This window comes from Phascolarctos cinereus, unplaced genomic scaffold, assembly GCF_003287225.1.
Source record: "Phascolarctos cinereus isolate Bilbo 61053 unplaced genomic scaffold, phaCin_HiC Scaffold_4;HRSCAF=312, whole genome shotgun sequence".
Taxonomy (NCBI): Eukaryota; Metazoa; Chordata; class Mammalia; order Diprotodontia; family Phascolarctidae; genus Phascolarctos; species Phascolarctos cinereus.
The window spans coordinates 397,870,290-397,892,605 of NW_027555847.1; positions in this window are offsets into that span (position 1 = coordinate 397,870,290).

Consider the following 22,316-nt stretch of genomic DNA (forward strand, 5'->3'; position numbering starts at 1 on the left):
ATATAGTGAGAAAGAGTACTGGGCACTAGATCAAGCTGATAGTCAAAGATCTGGGTTCAAATCCCACCTCTGATATGTATGAACTGTGAAATTGGGTAAGTTATTTAGTCTTCCTCAGCTATAATTATCATGACTGTAAAATGAGGTGTTGGAGGTGAGCTACTTTGTTTCTTGCTTCCCTTCCATCTCTAGTTCTATGATACTGTGACTGAGGTAGGCAGGGTCACTAGTTTCGACTTGTTTGCACATACGGTAGATGTTTCCAACACACAGAAATGTGGTTTTACCCTTTAACAATAATACACCTCCCAAAAAAATCTTGTTTTGATATCTCCTTATAGTATGGAGGTGAGCCAGAGTTCTTGAAGGCTGGGCCAGTGACAGAAATCTCTGGCATAGTTTGGGAAGCTGGAAAAGCTACAAGGTTAGCAAGGACAATGGACATTGTGTCTGTCACTTGAAGACTAGCTCAATTGGGAAAAGTTCATCATCAGAAGGTAACTACCAGGAGGAGAAGAGGTTCAAAGACAGTGGTTTGAGAAGGTTGTTGCCTAAGACAAAGAGGACTTGTTATTTGCATTGAGGAAGGAGGGCCTTACACTAAAATAATAATAAGTCTTGGGAGTATTACAGTAAGTTTAATAATAATAATAATAATAATAATAATAATAATAATAATAACAATGATGATGAACTGTTTAATTAGTTGATTTAGTTTGCATGCAAGAAGCCCATAAGGGGAGAAAACAAAACAGAACTATGAGGTAGGTAGTGGTTAATAGTTTTTTTCCTCATTTTCCAGATGAGATTTCATTGTATAATGTTTCTCTGAGACAAATATGTGTGTCTATGTATATTTCCTTTCTATATGTACATATAATTTGGGACTTACCTATCACTTTGTATTGGTTTAGCATGGAAAACTGAGATATAGCTTTGCTTCTATCTGATAAAAGGAACAAAGAAAAATTAAGTGACTTGTCCTAGATGACAGACCTAGTACATGCCAAAGCTGAGATATATACATCGACCTTCTAACTCCAAATTCAGTGTTCCTTTTTACTCTAATATTATATTATGCTTTGTGAATGAAAACATTTTGTTACTACAAATTAGAGAAGTATTGGAGACAGTTTTTAGTTCATATTTTGTCTCTTTTATTTTGATATCACATTTATTTTTGAATATATAACTCTCTACTTCCTTACCCAAAGAGCTTCCCCCTAGTAATAAAGATTTTAAAAAAGAAACAGATATAAAGAGTTCAGGAAAACCAATCTAGTGCATTTAGCAGACTGTGCAAAATTTTCTTTCCTCTGCAATAAAGTGAGTGCTTTTATTTCAATTCTTCTCTAGGACCATCCCTTTTAACAACAAAATATTTTATTTTTTATGATTCAGTCCTTTTAAATCGTTGCAGTTATGATCATGATTTTAGGTGTGGTTTTTTTTCATTCTACTTATTATACTCTGCACCAGTATATGGAAGTCTTTCTGCATTTCCCTGAAATCTTCATATCCTTGTTTTCTTCAATGTAGTGATATTGTATTACATCAATGTGCAATTCAACTTTCTTCTGGGTTTTTTTTTTTAGTCATTCCACAATTGCTGGACACCTTTCTTTCCTGATTCTTTTCTACCAGAAAATACACTATAATTAATATTTTGTATATTTTAGAACTTTGAATCTTTGACCTCCTTCGGATGCACATACAATAGTCATATCTCTGGCACAAAGAGTAAAGGCAATTGTTACTTTTTAAGCTTAATTTCAATTTCATTGCAGAAGACTGGAGCCAATTTCCAGTAGTGTAACAGTGTGAATATCTTCTGATCGTATCCTCCCTTCTCTTTTTATTAAATAGTTTTATCTTTTGTTGTCATCTTTGCTAATTTACTGGATTTGAAAAACAGTGTCACCTTTTTTAGATTAGCTTTTTCTCTTCTTATTGGATTAGTAGGAATTCATAAAAACTAAATACATTAGAGTCTATTTTTCTGCATATTTAGACTCTAAATAGTCAAACCAGATCAGACTACAATTTTAATTGACTCCAATCGACACTCATAAAATCATTGTTGACTGTCTCGAATGATCTGTGGTAAGTTTTTTTTTTCAATTCTTTATTCTACACAAACAGGAAATATCACTATCTTCATCTCCCAGTTCAAAGATCCAAAAGCCCATGTCAATTTATTAACATTCTACTTTTTCTTAATAATTTTCAGCAATTCCTAACAGCATCCCATTCTTTATTTTGCTTTGTAATACAAAGAACAGGCTTTCAAAGTGTCAGGGGAATTGTAAATAAATAGGCAAAGAAACTGTGGACAAAAGGACAATGAGAAGAATGCTGTTTTGCACATCAAAACGGGAACAATAGAAAGAAAAAAAAAGAGAAAAGTTAGGTAGAAGAAAATGGAAATTACAAAAACAAACATGTAGATTGTGGGCCATCTAGAACCTGACTTGTTTTTAAGAACATAATTTAACAAATTATCTGATCTAATCAGGGAAAATAGGATGGTGATTCCAGAGTATTCCTAATAATCATAATGATTAACACATACATTATTTTACAATTTGCAAAGCACTTAGCTCATATTATGTTATTTGACCCTACCAACAGCCCTGCGAGGCAGGTGTTATTACCAATGTTAAATGACCTCCCAAGGTCACTCAGTTGGTTAAAAAAAAAGTACCTTAGCATTAAAACTCGGGTTTTCCCATTTCCAAGTCTGGAACTATATTCATTATCTGCCACTTAACCGGCTTCTTAAATATGGTGCTTATGTTCCACAGAAAACATGGCCATATTATACGTCCAGGATAGGCCAGGACACCCTGTAGGCTATAATAATAAGTATCCCTTTACTTTATCAGAGAAACAAATTGCATAGGACCCTTTGATCTTGTCCTTTGCAGCTTCTTAGTTTAGAATCTCAGAGTTGGAACAGCCTTTAGAAATTGTCTTCTCTAAACTGAACCTGAATAAGAATGTGCCCTATAGAAACCTCAACAAGTAGTCTTGATTAACAGAAATGCAGGAAGCTTGATGTATCTCCTTTCTATAGTCAACCATTCCACTGGTACTGAATCTACCTGCTCCTCAGCTCCCATCACTCCAACTTTTCAGAAAGACTAGAATGAGAGATTGGTAAATGTCTTGTTCAAATTGAAATAAACTCGCCAGACTATTAAACTTATCAGAAAAGGAAATGAAGTTACCATGGTATGGCAGGTTCTTGCTAAAGTAAGGCAGACTTTGTGTGATCTGTGATTTCTTTTTTTAATGACCAGTAATTGATGTTTTATAACATATTTTGGAGTCATGCCAGGACTTAAAGGCAAGCTCACTGGCCTATAGGCACAATCTCAATTTTCTTACCTTTTTGAAAAAAAAAATACGATAATGATGCAAAGTGACAATTGGGTTGGGAATGGGGAAACAAGCATTTATTTAGCACCTCTTATGTGTTAGGCATTTTACAAATATTTCATCTGATCATCACAACAAACCTGCGAGGTCATTTCTATTATTGCCTCCATTTTACAATTGAGGAAATTGAGGTACATAGAGGTTAGGTAACTTCCAAGAGTCAGACACAGGCAGTAGGTATATGAGGCCAGATGTGAACTCAGGTCTTCCTGACTCCAAGTCCAGGACTCTACTGCACCACCTACCTGTCTAGCTGTCTAAATAGCACTTCAAAGTTTGAAAAGCAAATCTTTTTTGAGCCTGAAAACAGCTTTGCAAAGTAGGTAAATAGACATCATTCCCATTCTAAAAAGTGAGAAAACTGAGGCTCAAAGAGGCTAATTGAATCTCCCATATTCCCTTAGTTTTGAAAACAGAGGAATGTGAACAGAGGTATCCTATAAACTTGAATTATAGGACTAGAGTACAGGAGATAAGAGGTCAAGACTGGAATTACAGGCTGGAATTCATCAGCATAGTAAGTTATCATTGAAATCATAAGAGTAGATGAATTTATTTAGAGAGTAAGTACAGAGAATTAAGCCCCAAAGACATAGACTCCAGGACAAAAGGAAGCCAGCGAAGGAGATAGAGAAGCAGCAGCAGTCAGAAAATTGCAGTGTCACAGAAACCAAAGGAGAAGAATTTCAATAAGCAGTGGGTGGTCAGCAATGTCAAATGTCACAGAGGTCAAGGATGATGAGGCCTGAAAAAAGTCAATTGGATTTGGCAAGGAGAAAGTTACTGCTGACCTACAAGAGAGCAGTTGAGTACTTTCAGTGGAGGGGATGGGGGTCAGTCTGGCTTTTAGTTAGATCCCAGAGGCTTAACAAAAGAGTGGACTGGGAACCTAACCATGTATTGCATTGTTTTGTTTGTTTGTTTGTTTGTTGTCGGTAAATAGGTTCTAAATGACCAAGTTGCGAATTAACCTTTGGAACACAATTTCCTTCTTAAGATGGGTACCAATGGTAAAAATTTGCGTTCTTTTGTGGAAGCACATTAATGCATTCAGTTTTCCAACAGCCCAGTCTTCTGCTTGGTTTTATTTTTGTTGAGTGAGGTAGCTGGTGAATTAACGCCAAGTCAACGCAATGCAGTAATAATAAAATAAAACAAATACTACTTAACCGACATTCTTCAAATGTTATAAAAAGTAGGAATTGTACAGGCAGTCTCTTTCCTCACACAACTATCAGGAACTCATTTCTTCTTGCTTGTATTACTGCAATAGCCTCTGAATTGGTTTCCATGCCCCAAGTGTGCTGCCTTACCTTCACTCAGCTATCAGAGCAGTTCTCCTGAAGAGCAAGTCTGACCATGTCATTCCCCAGACTCAATAAGCTCTAGTTGTTTCTCATGTCAAATACAAATGTTTCTGTTTGTCATTTAAAGCCCTTCAGAGCCTGGCTCTAGACTGCCTTTCAAGCCTTATTGCCCGTAACTTTCTTTAACACATTCTTTGGTTCAGCCAAATATCTTCTTTCTGTTCTCCATACATGGTGAAGGAGATATAGTGCTGGCTTCGAAGTCAGAAAGACCCAAGTCCAAATTTAGTCTCATGCATGTACTAGTTGTGTGACACTGGACAAGTTACTTAACCTCTGTTTGCCTCAGTTTCCTCAACTATAAAAAGGGGATAATGATAGCACTTACCTTCCAGGGTTTTTGTGAGGATCAAATGGTATAATATTTGTAAAGCATTTAGCATACTGCCTGGCACACAGTAGCTGCTTAATAAATGCTTGTCCTCTTCCCTTCTCTCCCTTTTCCAAGCTTTTGCATAGATCATCCCTTTCACCCCTCCCTGGAATGTACCCTGTAGGTCTGCCTTTTAGAAACACTTGTTTCCTTAACTCGGCTAGAGCAGCACCTCCAACTGAAGCTGTATCTGATGCCACTTTGTTCAATTCTTGCCTCTGGTACATACAGGCTATTGAAACAGAAAATCATTTAACCTCTCAGAACTTTAAACAACTCTCTAAATTGCAGAGAAAGTGTCCATATTTATTAGTAGAGGGAGTTTCCTCATCTGGGGGGGGTTCCCTTTTTCCAGTGAAATCACAGGTCTAATTCCTATCACTTTATTTTGTACTACTTGTATGTATATACATTATTTCCCATTATAGAAAATAAACTCATTGAAGGCAAGCACTGTTTAATTTTTCTCTTTGTATCCCCATCACCTAACACAGTGGTTACAGGGAAGAGGTAGGAACCTTGGAAATGCTATTTGATGGATTGATTGGTAGGTGTCAATATCAGCAAAAGGAAAATAGAAGAAGAAGAAGAAGAAGAAGAAGAAGAAGAAGAAAGAGGAAGAGGAGGAGGAGAAGAAGAGGAAGAAGAAACTAAAAAAGGAGGGGCCTCATTCCTCTTTGAGACCTTATCACTTTTAATTTAACAAAGAAAAAAGACACTTCCTAATACTATGATAATTTGTCCAGTCATTTCAAACTCTTCATTACACCATTTGGGGTTTTCTTAACAAAGATTTTAGAATAGTTTGCCATTTCCATCTCCAGCTCATTTTAGAGATGAGGAAATTGAGGCAAACAGGGTTAAGTGACTTGCTCAGTGTCATACAGCTAGTAAATGTCTAAGGCCAGGAAGATAAAAATCTTTCTGACTCCAGGCCCAGCACTCTGTGTACGGTGCCACCTAACTGCCCCAATAATGCTGTGGTAAACAACCCCCCAAATTTAAACACCTGTCTTTGCCTGTGGAAGAGAAAGTAGGTTTTATTAACTAACCATTCTGACTGGAGACATTATCAGAAACTTCTCAGACTTTAATGTTCATATGGATAAAACGGTAATTGAATAATGTCCAAGGGGGTAAATGTGTGTTCTCTCTCTTTTTTTTAAGTTTGTCACATGATCTCACCATGTGACATCACAAATCTCCCATCTCTGCTTTGTTGGCCTCCATGCATGAATAATTTTCCCAGTGCTTGTTTGTAGCAGGACAGGAGAAAGGGAGAATTACCCCAGCACAATCTCTTGTTGTCCTCTATCAGCATTCTGTGGGTCTGAGCTGGCTTACAACAGTGTAAAGACATCAGTGGCATGTGTTATAATATATTGGGCATTGTACTCCTGAAGAACACACGAAAGACAGAACATTGTTCTACCAGGGAGCAATTCATTGGGTTTTTCCCAGAGACTCTTGGGTCAAGTTTTTATAGGCCTATTTGATTTTCAAATTCTCTCTCTCTTTTTTTTTACCCTCTTTCCTTTCAGTGAGCCATAGTGTCCAAACTTGTCTACATTTACTTCCCATGTTTTGTGCATGGTAGATGTCCTTTAAAAAGAGTATCTCAAATAAGTCTTTATTCTTGTTTTGTTGGCTCTTATTCTGTGTTTTCATGAACTCTGGCCCCAGCCATGGCAACTGCAAGAAAAATGTTAACATTGATTGACAGGATTAAAAAAGCCTCCATCCCTATCCGCATTTCAAACACTTTGGGAACAATGGTGTTTGGTGTGATTGAATTAATGAGATACCGTGGACTGTCAAAAGAGCACACATACTTTACATAAACCTGATTATCTTTGCATGGCAGAAATGAAAAAAAAATAGGAGGGAACAGAGGTTTGGCTTTTACTCATACCTCCAAAGGAGCCATCAAAGTGTAGGCTCTGGCTCCAAGACTGATGGGCCCACTCAGCTGGCCTGCCCTCTCTCTCCTCATACTGCCTGGCCCTGTTTAGCATACATCAGGCATGGTATTTAACAAGTCTATTCAGGAAACCAGGCCCAGAAACAACACTCTTTTCACAACTCAGCAACTCTGTGCTGAATTTTTTCTACTCTTTTTTCCAGAGCACCATTGTTTAACTTGAACTAAGCATACATTTCAACAATTAAACCTGGACTGGCTCCTACAGCCCTATCTTAACCCTGAAGAGTGACATCAGTCATGACTATAAGACATATTTAAGATGGGAGTCCCAGCCAGTCCTGACTTTCAAAATCAGATGATTTCAGCAAGCATGAGAGTTATGGGATAAATTATCTTACCCAAACATGGTTTGAAATCTTATTTGGTGCATCTAAGAGCATATGCAGCAGGTATACTCTGATGTCAAGAAGTGGGGAGAGAAATGAGAATTGTCTTCTTCCATTATGATAACCTTTGACAAAAAGAATAATTATACTATTATCTCCATTCAAGTTTAAAAGATCCTGAGGAGGAATGGAATCTATATGAAGACTTAAGGAAGCAGGGCTTGAAAAGGTCCAGTTTAAACAGCCCTAAATAACCCATTAGAAATAAAAGGGCAAACCAAGTTAAGGACAAATTGATTTTCCTTTCAACAACCATGGGTCATGCTCATGTTGTCATCACTCAGTTGATTATTCCAAATTTATCTAAATAGCTAAATTCTCTTTCAGGTATGGATCAGGCCCAAATCGCCCATAGAATGTGTTGAGACTTTCTTCAAATAAAAGCCTAACTCGAGTTAACACCTAAAGACTAGGAAAAGGAAGCAAACAAAAAACCCAGTCCGCCCTCTCAACTTTTTTTTCCGCTTTCAGCAAAAGTGGGTACTTTGGCATATGCCAATCACCAGTGTAGAATCAGGAGAAGACGAGAGCCAAAGGATGACCAGGCTTTAAAACTTTTTTTCTTCATTTTGAGTCTTACATTTGATGATTTAGAAATGGATGAGAACATCAGAAAACCAGTTGATTCTCTTGAGTTTGCCTAATCGTCAATCCTCTCAGATTAGGTCTTAAACACAATCTCATCTCCAGGAACATCTAGGAAAGCTGACCAACAGTAGTGTTGGAAAAAAACATTTCACTTCTCCCCCTCCCCCACTCACAGAGTAAGACTCCTTGACGCTGTGCCTGGGAGCTTGAAAACAAGGACATAGGCAATTTGGTCAACAAATCATCTAATTTGAGATTTATTAATCATATCAACTAAATTAGCATAAATAATTTGGAATTCAAATCCTCACTTCTATTAGAATACCAGTTACAGAACGTTATTAAGAAGAGTGTTCCAGTGTGGCCAGAAATGGTTTCTTTGAATTCAGCCAAAATTTGGAGCAAGAAAATGTTAAGATTTCACCTCTGTAGGTACTTAGGTTAAGACCCCAACCAGGGTACAAAAATCATTGGAAGAAGCTCAGAACCTGTCTCATGCTCAGTATAGACAATTTAGAGCAAATTTTCAATTAAAAGCATTTATTAAGCCTGTACTGTCACCTACTGTAGTTTACAAATATTATCCCTTTTAATTTGTGGGACTACAATTTTAGGTGATCTGAGTTCTAAAGTTTCATATAAAAAAATTCATGTCTATTGGAAAGTCTCTGTAGCTTTTTTTTTTGTCGTGGGTAAAATGAAGTAATTCACACCATGAAAATATGCTGAAAACTACCAAATGCATTATTTTGAATCACTTTACATATATATATTATAATATATGAGATATATATTATATACATTATATATTATATATATACATATACATATATACATATATATGTATATGTATATGTATATATATATAATATATTATATATACATTATATATTATATATATATATATACATATATATATATACACACAATACAAGTTAATACAAGCAAAATAAAACCCAAACAGAGTCTTCTTTGGTAAAAGAAAGAATAATTTCACATTTCTCAGAATGAATGGGTGTGGGGGAGGATCTGCCCCCACCCACCCGTTAGATCAGCCAGCAGATGTCTCTGTTTCACACATCCTGGTTAAGACACTCACTTCCTTCCCATTTGTAAATTTTTCAATTGTGTGTGTGTGTGTTGTGTGTGTGTGTGTGTGTGTGTGTATTTTCTTTAAATTGACTGACATGAAAGGTTAGAGAGAAGTGTAAGTAGTACGTCTTTCTTGTAGAACAGCCATACTTCTTTACTTAAAGAAAGTTCTTTGGCAAGCTCTTGTGAACCTAGAAAGCAATATGATAATGTGTATTAGTTGACCAAATCTTTCACCCTCATCTAGTGTGGGGAGCATGAAAATACTTTCATTTGGTCTTGTGCTTCAACAGAGATGAAAAGGGATGACAGTAGCCCTGGAAATGGTCAAGGAGAATTTTTTTAATTTATATTTTATATATTATTATTTATTTTAACAACCATTGCTTAGAGTTAGACAATATATCCATCCATGTTTGGTTAGCATATCTAATGTGTATGGCTATGCAGACTGTTTCCTTTCCTTTAATTAATTCTACATGAAGCTGGTACTTGTTTGGTTGAATTTAGTGGTGGAATGGGAAAAGAACAAATATTCATAGAAAACCACTCTGCCCTCAGCCTTTCTTCAAGCTACCATGTTAAAAAAAGTCACCTCTTTGGAAAATTAAATACACATTTGAATTCTTCCCTGGTTTTGTTTACTTTGTTACATGAATACTGCTGTGTATTTTATCCCATTTTAAAAATCTTAAGGTGTTGATGATTCATGGAATTACATATCTATCACTGGAGCAAGGAAAACAAGGCTGCTTTCTTTTTAGTTCCAATTTTAATAAATTGGTTTCCTTTAGTTTTCCTAACAATTTCTAGAAAAAGATGGCATAAATGTCTTGTAGATCAGAAATGGGTGATCTCAATTTGGTCACTTTTAGCATATTATTTCTTATACCTGCAATGGGAAATTTCATGGAAAATGTATTTTTGCCCATTTTCCAATGCCCCAAGAGACCTATGGTCTTTTTGATGTGAGTTCTGCCTCTAGTAATGTAACCCATCTATGCCTGATTATCATGTGTGACTTTTGTCTGTGTCCTCCTGTTATTCTGCTATGAGGGGAGGCAGTATGGTGTACTGTACATGTCAAGTCTTTCTCTATCCTCGATATCACATGAAAACTAAAAATGCATACGGGCTGCTCATCAATTTTCTCTTTCTCTCACTACATGATTGTTCCATCTTTTTTCCCCCCACCCTAGTCATACATTGCTCCCATGACAACTTTTATACTACCTCTCATTTAATTCCTAATGATCCACAATTGGAATTGTGGAATGAGAAATTACCAATCCTTTAACTAAATGAGATTCCACTAGATTTCATTATTTTATTTATGTTTGCAGGGTACTTTATATATTTACAAAGTAATTAAAATAATATATTTGGCAGTTTTCAACACATTTTCATGGAATAAGTGCCTTCATTTTGCTGGGAGAAAAAACAAAACTACAGAGACTTTCCAACTGACAAATGAGCTTTTTGAAAACTTGGCATTAGAATTCAGATCCCCTGAAATCCCAGTCTCATACATTAAAAATATAATATTTTTAAAGCACTTAGCATAAGGGCTGGCCCATAGTAGAGGTTTAAAAAATACTCATTCCTTCCTACCCACCCCCCATAACCTCTGTACTAACCAGATCCACAGCACCACATTTTCTATTGTGACATTCCTATGACTCATAGAGTAGTTTTTTTTTTTTTTCGGATGTAGCCAATGTGATGATTTGTTGTGCTGGACAATATATGATTATTACAAGGGACTGCTACTCAGAGGTAGGGGTAGTATATTAGTGGGTAACAATAGATAAGCAAAATATCATTGATAAAACATTTAAAATATGAATAAGAACACAAAAAATGAAGCATAAATAATACAAGTTGTTACAAACTTATTAATATATTTTCTATATGTAATCTAATATGATCAGCAATATTACATATAATATATAATATAAAATTATTTGTTTATATATGTTAAAAAGCAAACTTTATCTAACCAAGGTTCACAATTTCTTATACAATCCTCTTTCTCCTCTACATATCGAACTGTTTGTGTATTTATTGATGATTAAATTCACAATAAAAAAATTTAAATAAAAAATCCTTTTTTTGTTGTTTTATAATTAGGATGCTGTGATATTAACACCCATTTTACTTAGGACAGATGACAAGGCTTTTACCTCATGGCCACCAGCATCTGGGAAGGGACTACTTTCTCTCCATCATTCTCCAGCTTGCTATCTCTGTCCCACATCCATGCTGTCACCATTGCATACCTTTCCTTTAGCCTACTTTTCTCTACTTACTCTCCTTAACACCATTTTTGTCCAAGGCAAGTACAATTAGTTGGTAGGCAGTGGTGATGAGGACTAGGTCCTAGTAAGTGCAAACACCTGAACTCATGTTCCTATGGAGGTCCTATATATAGTGCTATCTGTAGTGATATATTTTCCCCAATGTTTGATTAGGAGATTAAATGGCATATTGTTTAAATTCATGTCCTGGTACAACCTCTGCTAGAGTGGGTGTAACTGGTATTTGGTTTTGAAATCCTCTATTTTATCCCCCCAACCATCTCCAGGCTCAAGAACTGAATTTTCTTTGAGTACAAGAATGCTTAGCTAAGATTCTAGACTTTAATAAAGAATTGCTAAAAAAGCTAACCAATCAGCTTTACATTCCTCACTATGGTAGACATAAAGGCAACTAGCTGATATGGTGGATAGAGTGCTAGACAAAGAATTAATGTCTTGTCCTTGAATCTTGCTCAATCATTTACTAGCTGTGTGACCCCTGAGTATATCATTTAACCTTTTTCAGTCTTAGTTTACCGATCTCTAAAATGAAAATAAAAATAATACTTATTTCATAGGATCATTATGAGGCTCTAATAAAATATTTAAGTACTTTGCAAACCTTAAAGACAATCTAAATATTAGTTTTCATTATTACAGGAACCATCTCCCTATTTTTTTTTAAATTTCTAGCTCAGTAAGTCATAATATAACACTGAGAAACACAGAGATTAAAAGTCTTCCTATATAGTCCTCTCAGATTTTTTAAAATCCAATTTTATTTTATTTTATTTCTAGATTCTCTCCTTTTCCCTGTCCAAAAGCAAGAAATACAAAACTCATTATAAATGTGAAGTCATGCAAAACAAAATTCTACATTAGCCGTGTTCCAGGAGGGAGGGAGGGAAGGGGAAAAGAAAAAGGGAAAGAGAGAGAGAGAGAGAGAGAGAGAGAGAGAGAGAGAGAGAGAGAGAGAGAGAGAGAGAGAGAGAGAGAGAGAAGGAAAGAAAGAAAAAGAAAAAATGTTTAAATAAAATGTCTAAATCTATACTCTGTGTCCTATAAATTTTATATATAGTTCTAAATATAAAGGCGGATAACATTTTTCATTATGCATCTTTTGGCATTGTGGTCAATCATTTTGTTCATCAGAATTACTAAATCTTTCAAAACTGATCATCTTTAAAACCTTGCTTTTACTGTGTAAATTATTCCCCTGGTTCTACTCACTTCACTTTGCATCAGTTTCCCTTTTTTTTTTCGAAACCATCCCTTCCTTATTTCTTACAGCATAACAATATTCCATCACATTCATATATTATATTTCATTCAGCCATTCTCCAATTGATGGGGGTGCCCTCAGTTTCAAAATCTTTGCCACCTCAAAAAGAACTGATATAAATATTTTTGTCCATTTGGGTCGTTTTCATTTTTCTTCGATTCCTTTAGGGTATAGATTACACTTATTGAGTGTAGATTTGAAAAGGAATTTAAACTCAGACCTCTCTGATTCCAAATCAGGAAAATGTATTCATCCTTATTATGTGCAAAAAATATAAAGACAAGGAGTTTACATTATATCAGAAGAGAAAATGTCTAGCTACTTATCTATCTATATGTGTGTATACACACACACACACACACACATACATATACATATGTCTGTATATATACATAAGCACTATGGCTAGATCGGTATGTCTATATGTGTAGACACATACACACACACACACACACACAAGCGCACACACATAATAGCATCTGACAAATTTGAAAATATCCCAAGGAAATTGGTGTGAGTAAAGAACTAGTAAATTTGGGATCCTGAAAAGTACTTGTAGAAGATGGCATTTGAGATAAGCATTGAAGGAAAATAGTGATAAAGTTTGAGAGGGAATACATTCAGGGGAAGCAGGGAGAGCCAAGCAAAGATACACAGATAGGACATAAAGTGCCATATATGAGGAATATGCATGAAAGATAGTAATGTATTATAAGATTGGAAAGATAGGTTGGATGTTGGGAAAGCATTTAAATGCCATATAGAAAAGTTTGCATTTGACCCTATGGGTAATAGGAAGCCCTTGAAGCGTACTGAGTAGGGGAGTGAAGCAGTTAGAGTGATGCTGAAGGGAAATTATTTTGGTTGCTATGAGGATAAATTAAAGGGAGGAGATCCTTGAGGAAGAAAATCAATGAAGAAAACCAAGGACAAAGCTCAGACCATCCAGAAGTGATGAGGACTAGGACTTTGCCCCTTCCTCATGACAGGAACAGGAAGGACTAAATTCAATTTGTTAGGAAGCTAACACCGTGTTACATCCTAGCTACTGGAGTGAGCCATACAATATTCTCCCCTAACGTATCCAAAAAACCATAAGACTCGGTAGATGCCCCAGAAGGTAATGTATTTGCATCATGAAAGTTAATATTAACAAGGTAGAATCTACTCAAACTAGCCTATAACTTCAAAGTGTGTCAGTACCTTTTGAATAGAATCATAAAATACAACAATCACTTGATATCAGAGTTGGAAAGGACCTCAGAGACGATCCCAACCTGACCAAAGTAATGGGAATTGAAAAAGTGAGATTTTGCCTTCAACCTTCATGGAAACTGAGAAGGCTTAAGGAGCCTGGGAATTCAGAAGACAATTATTGAATTCTTCTTACATGTGACTTGACTAGACCAGAAGTGGAACAAAGCTATAGGAGAGATAAGCACAGGATTTTCACATGGTTTCTTTCTAGCTTTTTAGGAGACCTGGGGCTGCTATGTCCCCTCTTATTCTCTCTCTGGCTACCAGTTGTCACTACCAGAAGCAGCAGCAGCAGCAGCAGCAAATAATAGCTAGTATATGTATAGTACTTCAATGTTTGCAAAGCATGACACTTGCATTATCTAACTTGATCCTTACGACTCTCTTTTAGAGATGAAGAAACTGAAAGAGAGAGAGAGACAAAGTAGAAAGGTATAAAATAAGTATTAATTTTTGTTGTTCAGTTGTTTTCAGTTATGTCCAACCCTTTGTGACCCCATTTGGGGTTTTTCTTGACAAAGATACTGGAGTGGTTTGCCATTCATTCTCCAGCTCATTTTACAGATGAGGAACCTGAGACAAACAGGGTTAAGTGACTTGCCCAGGGTCATATAGCTAATAAGTGCCTAAAGCTGTATTTGAATTCAGGTCTTCTTGACTCCAGGCCTGGTGCTTTATCCAGTGCATCACCTAGTTGCTCAAGTATTTATTAAGTGCCTACTATGTGCCTAGAACTATATAAATAAATTTTATATATGTATAAGCATGGATGTGTATGTGTGTGTATATATATATATATATATATATATATATATACACACACATGTATATATATATATACACGTATATATATACACACACACATATATATACACGTATATATATACACACACACATGTATATATATATATATATACACGTATATATATACACACACACATATATATACACGTATATATATATACATACACATATACACACCCATACATACACACACACACACACACACACACACACACACACATACACACACACACACAATGTAATCTCATTTGATCCTCAGAACCATCCTGCCTGGTAAGTACTATCATTATTCTGTTTTTACAGTTGAGAAAACTGAAGTAGACAGAGGTTAAGTGACTTGCTCAAGGTCACACAGCTGATAAAGGTCCGAGTTGGGATTTGAACTGCTATCTTCTTAACTCCAGATTGTAAACATTCAATCAGTAGTGCCACCTCACTGTCAGTCCTGTACATTTTCTCTCTTTGTGAAATTAGAACAGGTGGCCATCAAAGTGATAGACTTCAGTTAGGCCTCATCCCTTCTACATCAGTAGCTGCAGTAACACACCACATCCTTCTACTCTCCTTTGCTGTCCTTTCTCTCTCTGTCATCTAAGACTGAGACTTTCTAGACTGGACATCTGGCATCAGATTTCACATATGACACAACTACGTAAATTTTTAATGGATTTCTATCACTGCATTCTTAGTTCACAAAAAGTTGTTTAAAATAGATTTATTATAAGAGGCTGTGTTCTGTGCTTGTGGAAAGTGAATTGGTTAATATTATGTATAGTAGGAAATGACATATGAGGAATTCAGAGACACTTTGGAAGATTTGTGGGAACTGATAAAGAATGACACAAGTAGAACTACAAGAAACATATAGACACAAAGTACAAAAATGTAAATGAAAAGATGACCAAACCATAAAGTAAGACACCCTCTGAATAAATGAAAACACTATAATGGTTACAGAAGACAGATAGTAAAACATATGTGCTTCCTCATGACAAAGAAGTGGGGAACTGTTAGAACGGGATGTTATGGATATTATCAGAAGAATTTACTATATGGGGCAGGCCGTGCTTAATTATTTTCTTTATCACAAAGGAAGACAGAGTAGATAGAAATCAAGAAGATCTTGCTTCAAATCTTGTCTTGACAAATACTGACTGGGTGATTCTGAGCAAGTGTCAATCAGTACTTATGCATCCATCTAAGACAATTAGCTGTAAAACAAGTACAAATTGGCACTGGTAAGCAAGTTGCTTATACCAATGATATCACAAATCTTTTCCAATCGAGTCTAATTATCTGTGTAGATATAGCTATAACCTAAGCAACTTCTAAAGTGTTGAGACCATTTAGTTTGAAAAGGCCTAAAAGAATCACCAAAAGAGTGGCTTTAACAGCAGTCGTTTAGATTACCTTCAGATCCCTTTAAAGTTCCAGAAATTGGGTCTTCTGTGTCAAATGCCATTAGAATGTAAGCTCATTGAGAAAAAAAGAAAAGAAGAGAAAGAAGCATTTATTAAGTGCCTACTATGTGTTGGGAATGTGCTAAGCACTTTTTATTGGATGATTAAAGAGGTTCAGAGACATAATTTCTTGGTAACAATCATTTTATAGGAATAATAGCAGCATTTTAATAAAAGGATGGTAATTTGACCTCTGTCTCTTAGACTAAAGACAATCATGGCAGTAGGCTCAAAGCTCATATGTTTTTACAGAAGAAAAGTGTTCAAAAGGATTGCAATCAACTCTGGTTAAAAATTTTTGAGAGAATGGATATTACAATGAGGGCCTAGACCTGAACTTTGATTATGTCATTTAGCTCTTCTTTCCTCTAGCCTAGGACAATCTATTCAAAGAGTTTATGCCCACTCAAACCTGATTAGAACATAATTGCTATCTGCCTTGGGTGGGGTCTGAACAAGAAAGTCCAATCTCACCATCAGCAATGTCTTTCTAGAGACTAAACTGTTCAAATCAGGACTTTAGAAAAAGGGGGAAAGTGTGAATCTCCTCAAACCATTGGTTATTAGTAATCATTTCTTTCATTACTAATATTATCTCATTTTTGATCCTCATAACCTTGGAAGGAAGTTGCTACTACCGTCCAATTAGAGGGAACAGAGGTAAGCAGAGGTTATGTGACTTGCCTAGGGTCACAAAACTAGTAAGTGTTTGAAGCTAGATTTAAATTCAGGTCTTCCTGACTCCAGGACCAGTATCACCTACCTACCTCTATAGAGAGTAAGGATGTTTTCATTCTTTGCCCTTATATCCCCATTTCCTGGTATGTAGGGGAACAAATAACTGACCAATTGAATGTAAACTTCAGCTAAACCCTCCAAACTTGTAGCCAACACCTCAGTGCTGAAGATGACTTACTCATGTGTTTCTAGTAGCAGGGATAAATAATCCTCTTATTTGGTTACAGAACAAGTTTATAATGGAGTCAAAAATCGATTGTGGCATTATTTCCTTTTTAAATAATCAAGATGCATTATATCCCACTGTGTCATATGTGTGTGTGTGTGTGTGTGTGAGTGTGCATGAGTGCACAAATATATTTACCTCTGGTTGTAGCTAAGAAAAATTATTTATTAACCTGATTCTTCATGTAGTAATTGTACTTACAGTCTGCTTCTTTTGTGGGCAATACTTTAAAAGGAATTCTCTTTAAAATGTCTCTCTGATACCCTGCTGCTATACTATATGTTTCAATAGCAACTGACTATTTTTTAAAAAAATTACTTACAAATTTTTCCCCCTCCAGAATGCCAATGAGAAATGAGTTCGTTATAACCAAATATATTACTTCATGTTTGGCATTTTCAAAGTAGTGCTACCAAGAGGTTAGGTGTTTAGAAGAACTCTGTATTAAATGAAATGAAATGAAAACCAACTAAATTCCCATCAGCATCCACCTCCATTCTTCTTCCAAAGCTCTATAGTTTTAGTTTTAGGCATTTTTTTTTTCTTGGAGGGGTTGGGGGGTTAGAAATGAATTCCTTTTCAACTATGTTTTTACAAAGAGCATTCTGTGCACTACAGATTCAGTATACTTGAGTACCCGGAAATCATTAATAAATATAATTATCACTAGCAAGCCTGGGACAGGGAAGGCTTTGAGGTCAGTACAATACTCGGGCAAAACATGTTTGACTGGATGACAAAGTTTGCGGAGATTAATACCCACTGAGGTGGCCTATTGGTAGGTGGTTGCAGGTTAATGGAAATGTGTGGCAACAGTCAGCAACATTAACAGGGTCTTTATCTTTGGTGCTCATAAATATTCCTCTTAACCCCTGCTAATACCCATGTTTCAGGCATCTCTAGAACGAATTGGGACAGCTAGCTTCATGCTTATTGTAAGGATTAGGCACATTCAGTTCACTTTTTGAACCAATATTCTCACCCCCCACCATACTCCCACTACAACTGTTCAGGATTGTACAGCTCTTTGGATAATGATGTTGATAACAAAACAAATGACTCTATGTAGCCATTGTCTTCATGTGTCTCCCTTTGTTAAGGAGAAATGATTACTGAAGAATTCCAGGTTTTACTGAGGTGTCCACAGTCATCTTTCTGTCATGTACAATGCTCCCTGAAGTAGTGGCATTCACACATGCCAACCCAACAAACTTCTGCCACAGGACAACATTAGTGGTGCTGACATTCCACTTATAAGGGATGTCTGAAAATGTCAGAAACTTATCTTTTTCGGTTTTTGTCTGTACATTAAACCACAGAAATTTGATTCCATGGAAGGCAGAGAAAGAATGGAAAATAGAGCAGGGAAGGGGTTAAGCATCTGCGTTGACTGCAATTTCTCAATCAGCCGCAGGAAGCCTCAGGTCAACTTTGCTCATAAAACTCTGCACAAATATTTCTTTTTCTATCAGAGGAATTCTAATTCTGCACACAGACCAGGGCCACTCAGATTATTACACATTATTAAAAATTAATTTTAAAAAATGGTCTAGTTCCTGAAATGTGCTGTAGAGATGTGAGTGTCCAAGCCTGAAATAGCAACAAAATAGAAAAGAAAACCCTTTGTATTGTACTGACCAAATAATTTTTGAATTAAAAAAAATACCCAGTTCACTTGCAATATTGTTATTCATTGCTTTCAGTTGTTCTTTAAATGTATATATTAGTATTGGATTTTTCTATTCTTTACTGTCAGGTTCTCACATCTTACCTATAAATGTTGAAAAGAAAAGGCTTTCTAGAATAAGATCATTGCAGCAACTAGTTACGGGTCAGGGCAGGGCTGTTATGTGAGGCTATGGTACCATTACAGTACTGCTTCTATTGAGCCAGGGTGACCTTATAATTCTATGTAGTTTAGATGTGCACATGTATGCTTCTAATATATCGTCACCACTATATAACAGTTGGTCCCACTAACAATTGACTGTTGACATCAAGTAATGAGAGTCAAGAGGAGTGAAAACACTAAACAAATGTCTACTGATCTTTATTTACAGTGACTTTTTAAGAGAATATCATAAAATCATAAACTTTCAGTGTCAGCAGGAAGCTAAGAGTTCACCTAGTGCAACGCTATGTCCTGTGTACAAATCTCATTCAAGCCCATCAAGGTGACCAAAAATGCAATCCAGATTCTACTTGAATACCTCTGGGGACAAGGAATTCACTCCCTTTTGATACAGTCCATAACATTCAGGATAGCTCAATAATTATTAACTAGAAAGTTATTTAAATTGAGCTGAAATCTAATTCCGTATAATTTCTACCCCTTGTTTGTAGTTTTTCTGTCTGCTATTTTAAAACTCAACTATCTTCTGCATGAAAACTCTGCAAATGTTTGAAGACGACAATAGTGTTCACAATAAGATGTCCTTTCTTCAGACTAAACAAACTCAAGTTCCTTTGAACCATTCCTCATATGACAAATATTTTGATTAGATTATACAGATTAATTTTTTTTGCATAGCTACATATGCATTATTTCTCTCCACTGCCACTTACCCCAAAAGACCAATGATGTTTCCTCTTCATTGCTCTATAAGAAATGATAGGTTCAATATGTGAACAGGAAAGCCACTTGTGACAATCATATACCATATCTAAAGAAACTGACTCACTTAGAACATGATCACTCCTTGGGGATTTGTCTATGGAACAGCTAACTAACTGGGGGGGGGGGTGCCTTCTCTAACATTGTTTTATTCCTCAAATGATATTCTGAAAAAAAAGCATTTCTGGTTTAAAAGATGACCCTCTCATAGTACAGGGTACAGTAAGTATGGTACAGCAGGCTAAGAAGAAACTGAGTAACCCTGAATCACAGCTTGGACATGGAGAGGTAGGAAGGAGCAGTGAGAATACAGCAGGAGCCATTCTTCTACCTGGCAATAGAGGCCTTGAGTAATGAAGATACAGGGAAGATAATCCTTTATAAAAGATCCTAAAAGCCTAGATTTAGAACTGGAAAGGACTTTAGAAATCCGATAAGCCCATGTCTTCATTTCCCAGATGAAGATACTGAAACTCAAAAGGTTACTGCTAGCAGTCACACAGATAATAAGTAAGCATAGCTAGGATTTGAACTTCAGTTTACAAGCATAGGCTCATAGATTTGCAGGAGAAAAGGAATCTTAGAGGTCATCTAGCCGAACCCTCTCATTTTCTTTTGTTTTGTTTTGTTTGTTTGTTTGTTTATTTATTTGGTGAGGCAATAGCCCAACCCTCTCATTTTCTTTTCTTTTTTTTTTTTTGGTTTGTTACTTCATTCATTTATTCATTTATTTATTTGCTTTATTTATTCATTCATTCATCCATCCATTCATTTATTTATTTATTTATCTATTCATTCATTCATTCATTCATTCATTTATTTATTTATCTATTCATTCATTCATTCATTCATTTATTCATTCATTCATCTATTTATTTATTTATTTATTTGGTGAGGCAATTGGGGTTAAGTGACTTGCCCTATTTTCTTTTATTTCAAAGAAAAACCTTTTGCTTTGAGGGCATATTCTAAAATGTTTCTCCCTTTTTCCCTATCCAAGGGGCCTTTTCTTGCAACAAAGAAGGGAAAACAAAAAAGCCAAACCACTCAACACAAAAACTATGTTTGGTATCTTGTGTAACATATTTATAGTCCTCCACTCCTTTAACAAAAGAAGGGAAGTATATTTTCAATTTTCTTCTCTAGGACCAAACTTGCAATTAGAAGACTTAAGTGATGTCCACTGAATGAAGAAAGCAGAATGAGGAAAACACAACTTTCAGTATAATTATATTCCTCTTCCCATTTATACTGCTGTAGTAATTTAATATATAGTTTTTCTGACTTCGCTTGCTTCATTCACTGGATATCAGTTCATATGTTTTTTCATGGTAATGTGCTTCTGAGGTATTACCCAGGCTTGCCTCAACCTTGTTATGCCAACACACACATATCACACATAATATATATGTATACATGTGTATGCATATGCACACACACACACACACACACACACACACACACACACACGTTGGCTAATTAGCAAACCCAAATTACTATCGTCCTTGATTTTAGACAAAAAGAAATGGTAACACAAAATTATGAAAAAAATTAAAAACCAAATTTAAAACCTAGTCTACAAAACTTTTACCAACCTTTCTTCCTTAAGAGTAATATGAGTGAAACGAAAATTCTTTCCACTTGCCCAGCATCAATTGTTACACTAAGTAAGCAAGTTAACTTTATGAATTTTCCCCTAATCTTACATGTTAAATAGCTTATTATCTATTAACCTTCTCTCTTCAGAGAATCCACAGGTTTTACCAACTATTATGAATTATATTGTAATTGGTTATTTCAATTCAGAAAGTAATATGCACAACCATAGTTTATGAAGTAAAAGATGTGTTCATCTTTAACGTCCAAGAATACTAAAGTGATGTCTTTCTCTGTGTGTCATAAGATTACAGAAATAACATTTCTTTATGGCAACAATGAAAATAATCTGAATGTTCTCAATGATTTCAAAATAACTAACTACTTTTCTGAATACCTAAAAAGGTAAGGAACCCCAAATTATCACCATATTTTTACATAAATCAGAACCATTGTAATTTAATTGGATTGGCAAACTAGAATTTCAGTCAAATACAGACACCCACTCTAGTTTAAAGGAGCAGAGAGATATATTGGATATGTGTAGTTAAATAGAGGGAAAAGGGAAAGACAACCTCAAGTGATTAGAATCTCAGTTTCTTGAGGTCAGGGACTGTTTCATTCAGGTTTTTGGATTTCTAGCAATTATCATGGTTTCTTGTACATGGTGCTAAATACATGTTTGCTGAATTGCAGAATGGGACATTGAGTCAATAGTGGTGCCAATGATGCAAAAAAAAAATAAAGTTGTAAAGAGAAAGAAGTTTAGAGGGAAAACCAAAGCCTTCACCCCTTTTTTGGACATGTTGAC